The sequence below is a fragment of the Nicotiana attenuata genome, unplaced genomic scaffold (assembly GCF_001879085.1).
Source record: "Nicotiana attenuata strain UT unplaced genomic scaffold, NIATTr2, whole genome shotgun sequence".
NCBI classification, from domain to species: domain Eukaryota; kingdom Viridiplantae; phylum Streptophyta; class Magnoliopsida; order Solanales; family Solanaceae; genus Nicotiana; species Nicotiana attenuata.
Genome location: NW_017673603.1, coordinates 39,555 through 51,862, shown reverse-complemented (window position 1 = coordinate 51,862; position 12,308 = coordinate 39,555). Strand labels below are relative to the sequence as shown.

The window sequence follows — 12,308 nt, the reverse complement described above, 5'->3', positions numbered from 1 at the left end:
GCATCACTCAGGTCGATAGCATCTTTAACTCCTGTAAAGCAACCACGGAAAAGGTCCTCCCCTCCGTGGGCTCCTTCCACATCGGGAGTACTCATAGCTTGGGCATCCTGAATTGCCTCCTCGGAAAATGCAGGGAGAGTCGGCGAGTCTCCAATTACTATTGCCCCGATTGAATCACTTGGGGCGTTCTCTTTATTTTGAAGGGCCTCGGAGTCGGCCCCTTCAGGCATACCTACCGATTGCTCATTTCGGCTGGAGGCATCTTCAGTCTGCGACGACTCAGGGATTTTGCCCGGACCCTCTTCCAAGACCTCCTCGATTCGAGGCTGAATCTGTTCAACCCTCACCGACTCAGCGGCCTTTGGGGCTTTCTTGTTTTTCTTCACTTGGGCAACCAGTTCAGAGCCGTCATCTTCATCTTCTTCTTCTTCCGCTCTTAGTCGCTGAACTACCTCAGTAGGTAGAGGGACGGTGTCTTTCTTCGGCTTACGAGCCTTACTTTTCTTAGGCTTTGGATCCTCAGAGGTCGAGACCCTTTTTGTTTTTTTGTCCTTTGCCAGTTTTGGGGTCGGGGGCGATACCTCCTCCTCCCCGAACGGGGGCCTCCTTACAACATCTTGTCCGAGACCTGTATGAAAGGAAATCAAGTGAGTATGAAAAGAAGCATTTTAACAAAAATCATCAAATACGTGAAAATGGGCTTACCATGATTTTTGGCCTCCCATCGGCCCCTTGCCAAATCGCGCCATGAGCGCTCAGCGTACGAAGAGCTCGAAGCCAGTTTCCGAACCCAACTCTCGATTTTAGGAATTGTACCGGACATCCAAGAGACGCTACATCATAGAAAGGAATATCGATTGGAAGGAGCAAAAGAAGCAAAACAATAAATGGAGGCTATAGGTGGGATTGTACTTATGGTTCATATTCCATTCCTTGGGAAATGGCATTTTCGTGGCAAGGATTAGGTTGGAAGTCTTCACTCGAACGATCCGGCACATCCATCCTCGATCCTTGTCCTCATCTATGCTCGAGAACAACACCTTGGTAGCCCGATGCTGAAGTCTTATTAACCCGCCTCGATAGAGACGGGGGCTGTACAACCTGATGAGGTGGTCGAGGGTGAAAGGCATCCCTTCGACTTTTCTCGCGAAGAACCAGAGCAGAATAACAATCTGCCAAAAAAGGGATGGATCTGACCTAGGGTTATTTGGTATTGATGGCAAAAATCGACGATGACGGGATCGATAGGGCCCAGCGTAAAAGGGTAAGTGTAAACACTTAGAAACCCTTCCACATAGGTAGTGATGTCTTATTCGGAGACCGGAATCACCACCTCTTTATGTTCCCAGTGGCAATCTTCTTTACCTGCTCAAGGTTACCCTCAGTTATTGAGCATATATTTCTCGACATTGGCTTGTATCGACCAGGGACCGACGAAGTTTTCTCGACCATCAAGTCGGAAGTAAGGGCACATCCCCGAGGAGCACACTCCTCAGGGCGCGACCCCACCAGTGTTTTATCACTGGCCGCCCGCGATGAAGAAGTGTTTCTCTTTTGAGAATTTTCTTTTGACGTTTTTGCCATTTTTGTGTAAGTTTGAAGAGTGAAGGAGATGACACGACTTGGTGTTTGAAAGGGGATTAGTAACAAACCCTAGAGATTTTGAAGAAAGGAAGAGCTGTAAATGCTTAAGAGATTAGAAGAAAGTAAAAGTAAAGATTGAGTCAATGAGAGAAGGGGCCTATTTAAGGGATTCACGACGACGGTTCAAAGGCACTGGTGACCGATCGACAATCAACTAACGCTCATTAATGACTTGAGGAACTATACCGACAGGACGTTTCGATCATTTCCGTTGCTTACATCACGAGGATGACGTCATGACAAGTCGAGGTTCAAAATCGAAGGTTCAATTCATTTCTTCTCATTATACTTCAAGAAACGAGGGGACTATCTGTATATAGTTAAAACCATACCTACCCGATTTTACTATTTGATCGAGACCAGGAAATTGCATCGAAGGTCGACCTCGTAGTGGATTAGACCAGAGCACGAAGACAAGGTACCGAGTTCGAGAATTGAGGTGCTTGTCAAGATTGAGGCCAGTAGCGATCGAGACCAAATAAGGCAGACTTCGAGCAAAGCACAATAACAGAAAAGCGAGATATCCGTGACCGGTCGAAGATCATGGAAGAAATCCCGGAACAGATCAAATCAAGGACGGTTGTTTTGGCTAATCATGGGATTTACTTTTGTAATTAGAACTGTACCATAGATATGATTCCTCTACTATATAAAGATGGTTCTAATCATTTTGTAGACCATACATTCTGAGATATCAAAGCAATACAATGCCTTTTCTTTAGTTCATATTCTTGTCCATCAGCTGTTATATTTTAACTGTTCTTGCCCAATCGACTCGAGGGTATCTGAGCTCGAGGGCTGAATCCAACACTGGTTTGCTTTATCTTATTGTTGATTTCTATTACTTATCTTTACATTTATCAATTGGCATTAGGTGAAATCACGTGTCCTTAAAACCACACTTTAAGTTTAATTGTTATCCAATTTTAAGGGTAAATAATATGCCTACCTTTTTTTAGATTGGTTTTGTTCGATATTCACATTGGAGTTCTATTAGTCCGGATTTCTCGGGAAGTTAACACATGGATAAAATGCCCCTTACAATTTAAGGTTATTTCATATTCAAAATTCGAACCCGAGACCTTCTAGCCATTAATAAATGATTACTTACTACTCCACCGTAATTTTTATTGATAAAATGCATACATTTTGATTATAAGATGTATAGCCTGTTTGGCCAAGATTCTTTTTGGCCAAAAGTGTTTTTTTTTGGCCAAAAATTGAGGTGTTTGGCCAAGCTTTTGGAAGGAAAAAAAGTGCTTTTGAGGAGAAGCAGAAGCAGTTTTGGAGAAGCAGAAAAAAGTAGCTTCTCTCCAAAAACACTTTTTTGAGAAGCACTTTTGAGAAAAATGCACTTAGAAGCAGTTTTTTAAAGCTTGGCCAAACACTAATTGCTGCTCAGAAGTACTTTTCAAACTAATTAGCCAAACACAAACTGCTTCTCACCAAAAGTACTTTTGAGAAAAGCACTTTTGAAAAAAAGCACTTCTCAAAATAAACTAATTTTTGCAGCTTGGCCAAACGAGCTAGTAGTCTTTTTTGCTCTTTACATAGGGAATAATATGTTTTGTACGACAGACCTGGACGCGAGTAATTACCCCCTGTGTGAAATATAAAGTTAGTGGTTGGGATTAAACATCATGCTTTTTTTTCTCTAATTATTAGAACCCTCTATTCCCTATTTTTGGGGAGAAGAGATGCCTCTCTTTTTGACGTCCTTTTCTTATATACTCTCACTAGTCCACGTGACCAATTTGTTTTTGGCACGCCTATCAAAAAAATACTAAATTCTATACAAAATACCTAGTATGACTAAACTATCCTTAATTAAATATTTATTGTGAAAAGTAAGAAAACTTTTTAGGGATATGTACATAAGGGTAATTTTGTAAAAACAAATTGAATTTTTTCTTTATTATATAAATGAACACTTATTTTGGACCAAAATAAAAAAATAAATTGGTCACTTATTGCGTACCGGAGGGAGTATCTTTCTTCCTTTCAACGTCCTTTTCTCGTATCTTTTCTTCTTTTTACGTCATTTTCTCATAATCTTTCTTTCTTTGCCTTTTCGAGGTACTGTAGGGATATGCGGAAAGCAGCATGCACGTGACTAAGTGAATGGCTTCCGCATGATTTTTGACCTAAAATTTTGAAATTATAGCAAAGCTAAAGGACATTAGTTTCTATTAGCCTGCCACCAATATTTCATGAAGATGCGCAGATTCTGCAAAATCCCCCTTAATGTATCATATAATATTATCATGAGTTTAGCACAGAAAACAGATAGTTAGGAGAAAAATAAAAAAATGGTGTAATATGATGAAACAGTCCAAATTGGAACCATATACTAGTATAAAAAAAGGAAATACAACTACTACTTGCAGCTCTAAAGTTCAAAAATGGAATATATTTTCACAAATGAAAATTAAACTTTTATCTGGTTTCTGACTTATCAATTTGTTACAACTACTATTTATTTGAAAAATGTAGCTTGCTCTAAATTTTAAGGCGTGACAGAAAATGAAGGGTAAGCGGTGATGATGATAAAAGAACCTTATCCCTTCACATAAATTAATCTCTGGTCCATTAATTTGTGGGTACAGTTCCTCGAGCTGTCTTCATCACCGGGCATCTATATATTTTAGACATAGAAAAAAAGAAAAAGAAAAAAAAGGAAACTTAATAGTGAGGTTTGAAGCGTGTATATATACTCACATAAACACTTCCATCACCAAAAAAACAGTGGTCGATCTACATATAATGAAAGGGATACATTAATTGAATCCCTTCATTTGTTATACTTGCATTATTTTTCTTTGTATTCTTTTCTTAGAATTTCTGACTCCGCCGCTGCCAAAATCTGTGGTGCTCTTGAAAGAGTCATCACCAACTAGCTCGCTGAAGATATGATAGAGTTGTTTCTTTATACATAGTTCGAGCCAAAAGCAATGAGTTATAGTTACACTTATAGAATCTGCCCTAGATCCGCATCTCATTATGATAGAGTTGCTCAGTTGAAGGAGATCATTTGAAAACAATATCACCAAATGGCCTTGCATGTTGGTACAGGAAATAAGAGTTGCAGCCAAGGATGACTTGCCGACTCTTGCACATTTACAGTAATATGTATATACTATGGTTATTCTTATTGGAAGAGAAAAAGTTGGCAAGTGGTCCTTGGCTACATCTTTCTTTCTGCCCCTCTAGCCAGGTCTTTGGTGATGACCCTAATCATCAATCTTATTCATGGCTTTTCCCTAGTACTGTTGCTCATAATTATTGAAGTTGGCACTTTAATAAGAACGCTTCAACAAGACCATGGTAATGTCTTCCACCTTCCGTATCCTCACTGCTCTCCACATTTATACTGAAGACATGAATCTATCTGCAAAACATGCTGCCTTTTTGGTTTATCCTATATGTTGTACTGTTTAAGTGCCTTTCTCACACACACACACACACTCTAATAGAGAAACGTATTATATATTACACATTGCTAGGGACTTGTTTTAGTAGCATATTTTGTCCTATATATAGTCTTGAGCAAAGTATTTCCATTACAAATAATATCTATCAAAACTTTTTAGGTCGACAGCCATCTGTGCCATGATCAGTACACTGCAACTACATTTTCCTCCCTGTAGTGGGGTCTAGCGACCTGCATTCAGAGAGTTCAGACATTAAATGTGACTATATTTGTGTTTAACTTCCTGCAACAATTGTAAGATCTCTTATTTGGTATTATTGCTTTTATTAGAGTTATACAAACTCTTTGAACTAAGATTTGCACTCTACTTAATTTCATAATTTTCAGACTTTGGTACAAACATGGTGGAAAAAAGAAGTTAAAGATCTAGTTCCCCACATACATGTAAGATTCAAAATAAGGGTTTTCAAGATCATAATTATTATATGGCGGCGCAGAGAGTTTAAGCTTAGAAGAGGTCCTATATATTTTTTTTGTTGGAAATATTTGTTGATGAGAAATTATATTCCTGTAACATTAGGCTGGTGAATAGTCACTCAGCCTTTTCCCAAATAATATGAACAGTTGTGGATCAATCTGATAGTACACAAATATTTCTCCATTGTCACTAACAAAATGGTCCTTCTTCATGCTTCTCACTAAATTTCCAATCAAGTGAAATGGAATTATATATTCCTGATTTTTTTGGCTCCCTGTAATACTTCCCAAATACTAGCTTTGTTGCTTTTGTCGCTTCAACGAGGTGATAATGTAGTATCTGAGGAAAAAGATGGTGAATAACATGAGTACCAATATCATGGTGAATGTTAGTATTGAACAAGCCATAAAATCAACTGTTGTTAATCCTCCTCTTCGATGACTCCACTCCTTGCTACGATAGCATGGTAACTTCTGCTCATGGCCATGGTGGTGCAAATATGTGACAAAATCCAACCACATCACGAAAATCATATAGGGAACTAGAGATGGCAAAATGGTTAAAAGAAAATAATTATCCATCAAAAAATGGGTTGGATAATGAACCATTTAAAAACGGGTCGAATATGGATAAAGAACTATATTATCCACTTAGAAAATGGTAAACCAAATGGATAACCAATGCATAACTAATGTGTTTAACTTTTACATTTGTAAAGCCTCATATTGGAGTTCCTCAAGTTTGGAAGACTAGGAATTCTCTCACAAGTGATCATATTTAAGAAGCCATGGATAATATGGATATCCATATTATCCGCCGGATAAAACCCGTTTTTAACCGTCTCAAATACGGGTTGGGTTGGATAATTTATCCGTTTTTTTAAAATTACCCGTTTTGACCTTCTCATATCCGACTTGACCCGCCCGTTTGCCACCCCTATGGGGAACCATAAAGCTTAAGCAGTTGAAGAAAACCGACAATAGTGTAAAGATAGTAGAGGAGAGCACCATGACAGTCCAGCACAATGTTGATATTATAATCAGAGGCGGATCCAGGATTCAGATTCTATGGGTTCAACTTATAAGGTTTTTAACATTGAACCCATTGTATTTCTAAATTATGGGTTCAGATCCACCATTTGTCGCAATTTTAATGAATTTTACCCATAAATTTATGCTCCGAGTACTGGGTTCACATGAACCCGGCGGCCAAAACTCTAAATCCGCCCCCGAACTTATAACATATTATCTCTCATGAGGTTGAAACAAATCACTGTATGGATTAAAATGGGAACCTTTTTTGCCTGAACTTCTACTTATCAAGTATATTGGGTATGCTAACAAAGGAAACGGAATCTTGGATCTAAAAGAATTGGTTGCAAAATCCAGTTCTTTGTATAGCTTTTCTGGCATCGGCACCCAAGATTCATCAGCTTCTACATTTCCATGGTTTTGATGCTGAGTTTTATGGCCGATTCTGCATCCATGGTAGGGTACAAGCAGTGGCGGAGGCATAATTTTACTAAGGGAGTTCAAAAAAAAAGAAAAAAAGTTAAAGAAAATTGTAACTAGTGGGAATTGAACCATTGAACCAATGATCTTACAAATGTTTTGAACCCCTTGACCACTAAGCTATGCTTTTGGGCTATGACAAGGAGAATCAAAACATAATATATAGAAGTAAAAATTAAAATTTGCCTTATATATACAATGTAATTTTTCGACGAAGGGGATTCCGAACCCCTTCCGCCCTCCTAAATCCGCCCCAGTACAAGTATAGAAGAATGAAGAATGTGTCCGACCACACTATTTAGAAATGCACTGTCTGAAAAGCTCCCATGACCACAACCATGTCCAAGAACAAAGATTGCCCAAAACATAGTACCTTGAACAACCCAACAGAAGTGGCCAAAATTACCAACTATCCAAATAAATTGCCATTGCTACCAATGCAGCAACAATAGTAAAATCTCTAAAAACATAACTTAGGGATTTCCATGGATTTTTAACCCAACAATGCTTAGGAATAGCAGCTTGAATAACTTAAATGGAGGTGGTACACTTGGATCAAATTCAAAATCTATTTCTTCATTTGCCTTCTTAAAATTCAATCCAAAAGACCACATTGGTGAAAAGAAGAACGTTATGAACGGAAGCAGGTTAAAATTTTAAAACGCGGATTCAGCTAAGAGCTCGGATATCAAGACCGTGAAAGATGGATTCTCCACTTTCTTTCACCACCTTGTTTGCAGTTGACAAAGTTAAGTCTACACGAGCTTGATTATAAATATGTAAAATGAATAATGAGGGTGCATTAGAACTCAATTTTACAGTTCTTTTAACCTGTTAATCTGAAAGTCTACGTAATTGTTCAATACATATATCACCTTCTTTTACCACGTCTCTAACTTTAAGAAACTTAAGGCTAACATGCTTAGAGCCTCTTGTTCTCTTGTTATTCTTAGAGAAGAACACAACTGCATTGTTGTCACAGAAAATAGTCACCGATTTAGATATAAAATTCACAATTTGCAATTTAATAAGAAAATTCTTCATCGAGACAACAAATGAAGCAGTCTCAAAACAAGCAATAAACTCAGCTTCCATTGTAGATGTAGCAATGATGCTCTGTTTCTCACTTTTCCAAGAAATATCACCTCCACCCAACATAAAAATATATCCAGAAGTTGATTTCATAGTATCTTGACTACCTGCAAAATTAGAATCTGAATATACCAGCAGGTCTAGATTATCAACTTTTTTGTACACAAGCATGAAGTCTTTGGTGCGTTGTAGATATCTCATCACTTTCTTTGCAGCCACCCAATGTGCCCACCCAAGATTAGAAGAAAATCTTCCCAACATATTAACAACAAATGTGTTGTTCTTGATCAAAGAAACTAAGGGAAATAACGGGGAAAGATGACAAGAAAATAAAAATAGTATACTAGAATAGATGTAAAAGGAACTGAAGCTGAAAATTTTATATTATTTCACTGCATCTAAACTACAAATTATAAGATAAATGCTAACTTAAAAGACTTAAAAATCAGCACAAAATCTACTGAAAATAACAAACTCCTAGAGACTAGTTCACTCCTAAAGACTAGTTCAAAATTATTTTAAATTCATAGTAAATTACTGCAGTAAATAACTCTTAAGTTGAAACAGTAAATAATTTTACTATTTTAGCTTCTAAAGCATATTTCTAACACTCCTCCTTGATTTTGAAGCTGCAAATTCTGAATTTGTCCCTTGTAAACCTTTAACTGGATGCGACTTTGTACGTAAATCTGCCAACTGGTCTTGGACTTACAGTGAATCGAGCTCACTTCTCTATTTTGCTGCATCTCATGATTGTTAATGAAATAAGTTGGCTATTTTTTCGGCTTCATTTACATCTTGTCTTGAGACTTGTCAACTTTCTTCCAGATTTGCATTTTTTGAAATATTGACAACGTCTTCCTTACCTCATTTTCACATGTGTCCTCAGTAGGAGGATTATCTGCACTTTGTAAATTCTTTTGGCTCTATTCTTCATCTTCACTGAGAAGTTTTTACCTCTCATTTTAACCCTTATAATCTCAAGTCCAGTTGCATCATAAATGAAACAATATTTATCTTCAAATGATACTTTAAATTCTTTTTCCATTAGTTGTCCAATACTTAATAAATTTTGATCAATATCAGGAACATAAAGAACATCTGAAATTTTCTTAGTACCTGAATTTGTTGGGATTGCAAAAGTTCCTTTTCCTTTAGCAAGAATATAATCACCATTTCCAATTCTGACTTTATTATTTCCTATAGACGTGAACTCTTTGAAAATATTTCTGTCATATGTCATGTGATTTGTACAACCACTTTCAATCAACCAAAAATCAGATTTTTTTGGTTGAAAGAATAGTTGCCACAAATAAGTGATCTTCTTCTTCTTCATTGGCGACTTGGGCATCTACTTCATGCTTTTGATATTTGCCTTTGCAAATTACAGCTTCATGATCAAGTTGGTTGCAAATTTTGTACTTTGCAACTGGCATCTTCCAAAATTTGAACGGTGGATGACCTTTTTTACCACATTGCTGACAAGGTGGATATTTTTCTTTGCATTATTACCCTTGCTTTGAGTTCTGTGGTTGGCTGCCAAGTCTCCTTCAACCAACCATCTTGCCTCATAAGTCTCCTTTGCTCTTGTGCCTGCAATGTATTTAACAATTCTACCAAGGTAATCTTGGATAGATCCTTTGTATTTTTCAAGGTAGTTATGGATACTTCATATTTTTCAGGCACCGTAACAAGAATTTTTTCAATAATTCTTGAATCTTTAAATTTAGTGCCAAACAACCTTACCTTGTTAACAATGCCAAGCAATCGATATGAGATTCTTTTATTTTCTGCAACTCGAATTCCCTTATTAAATGCAACACCTTCATACCTCGTATTCTTTCATCTCCTGTATGTTCTTCCTTCAGATAATCCCAAATTTCTTTTGCTTATTTGAGAGCCATAACTCTCGTGAAAATTGTTGCAGACACACCAGCAAACAAAGTTGCTTTCGCCTTTGATTTCCTGGTTTTCTTTTCCTTGTGACTCTTGATCTGGGCCACGGTAGGATTATTAGGCAGTGGAATAACATCATAATTCTCTTCCACGACCTCCCAAAGATCTAAAGCCTCCAAGTAAGTCTCCACTCTCACTGCCCACAGTTGCCAATTTTCACCATCAAAGATTGGAGGAACCAATTGAGAAAAACTCGTTTCAGTCTCCGTCTCACTCAAGAAAAGATTTTACTTAGGTCCCTTAAGAAAATGGTTTTGATACCAATTGTTGGTTCTTGATCAAAGAAACTAAGGAAAATAATAGGGGAAGATGACAAGAAAATAAAAGAATATACTGGAATAGATGTAAAAGGAACTGAAGCTGAAAATTCTATATTATTTTACTGCATCTGGACTATAATTTATTAGATAAATTCTAAGTTAAAAGACCTAAAAATCAGCACAATATCTACTGAAAATAACAAACTTCTAGAGGCTAGTTCACTCCTAAAGACTGGTTCAAAATTGTTTCAAATTCAAAATAAATTACTGCAGTAAATAACTCTTAAGTTGAAATAGTAAAATAGTTTTACTATTTTCAGCTTCTAAAGCACATTTCTAACAAAATGATATTTCAGGCCTTGTACAAACATGTATGTACATCAAACAACCAACAACACTTGCATATGGCACATCTCTCATAGTTCTCTTTTCAACATCATTTTACGGACATTGATCCTTACGGGAGTTAGGCGTTTTGGCTTATTTTTCACTCTATTGTAGACGATTTTTGAGCTTCTTGAGAGGGGTTCTTCACCAAGCTTTTAGAGGTAAGTAATTCCTACTATATGTGAGTTAAATACTTGGACTTTGGGTAGATTAACATGTATAGATTAGTGAAAATCACGGGGTTAGAGTAAAACCTAGATTTTTGATAAAAACAAGATTTAACCACGAAGTTCGATTTGGAATGAAGTAAAAATCATATATTCTTGCTCCTTAGCTTATGGATAACAACTTCCTTCGAAAATTTCCGGAATCTGGGCATTTGAGCCCGAGGGTGAATTTTAGGAACCTTGCCTTTGGGGTTGGATAATCACTTTAATAGCTAGAATATGAATTTGTAATCCTATAATGATTGGTTTTTACATAATTTGAATAGTTTTGGATTGTGCGGCTTCAATTTGAGTGTTTGAACGCGTTCTTGAGTTGGAAGTAGGCTCGAAATGAGGTAAGTCTCTTTTTTAACCTTGTAAGAGGGAAATTTCCCCATGGTGAACTTAATTAATATATGTTTAATTGTGGGGCTACGCACGCACGAAGTGACGAGAGTCCGTACGTAGCTACTATTCCTGTTATGTCCGGGTAGTTCTAGGCTTACACCATGCTTTGTGGGTACCGTTATGTGATTTTAATTGTTGATTTGCATGGAATGGGACTAAGTTGAAGATGTTATGATTTCAAGTAAATATTTATTTTGATAAGAATTGAGGAAAACATTAAGTTATATTTATGCTTAACCGCGTCGCAAGTATATTCCGCGAGCGGGTTGATTATTTCCACTACTCTCATGGGAGCGGGCCGTTCGCCTCAGCAGGATAGTAAATGTATATATATAGTTCGAGCCGTTCGACCCTCGGCGGTGCACTGTTTACTTTTATGTTGGATCGGGCCGAACGTCCTTGATGGTATTGTGTGTGATAATAGAACCGGAACCCTTATAATTCGTATGATTTATTTCTTGAAAGGTCACTTATTTTAAATGAGGAAAGTGCCTAGTTTTATTAATTGGGTGAAAGGATATTTAATAATTACTCTAGATTGAGCTTGTTTTTATCTACATACATTGTGAATTAAATATATTGAACTTCATATTGTTATATTTGCTGGCCCTATTAAGTGTCGGAGTCGACCCATCGTCACTACTTCTGCGAGGTTAGGCAAGATACTTACTTGGTACATATTTCTATGTACTCATGCTACACTTCTGTACTTGATTGTACAGGCTTTAAGGCAGGTGCATCTAGCCATCAGCCCGGCGTATAGAGTGGACTCCTCGGCTTGAGACTTTCCGGTGAGCTGCCCTTTTGAGCCGTTCTGCAGCAGCTGGAGTCTTTCTTTTGTCTTTATGTTCCTGTCTATTCCTTTTCCATACAGTAGGATAGTATGGTTATGTATATTCTACTAGATTGCCCAAATACTTGTGACACCAGGTCTTG

The 12,308-nt window shown here is 37.3% G+C and overlaps 1 pseudogene; it reads right to left on the bottom strand.

The window, feature by feature from the left end:
* Positions 1 to 5,642: 5,642 nt before the first annotated feature.
* LOC109216833 lies at positions 5,643 to 7,677 on the bottom strand (annotated as a pseudogene).
* Between the last annotated feature and the right edge of the window lie 4,631 nt (positions 7,678 to 12,308).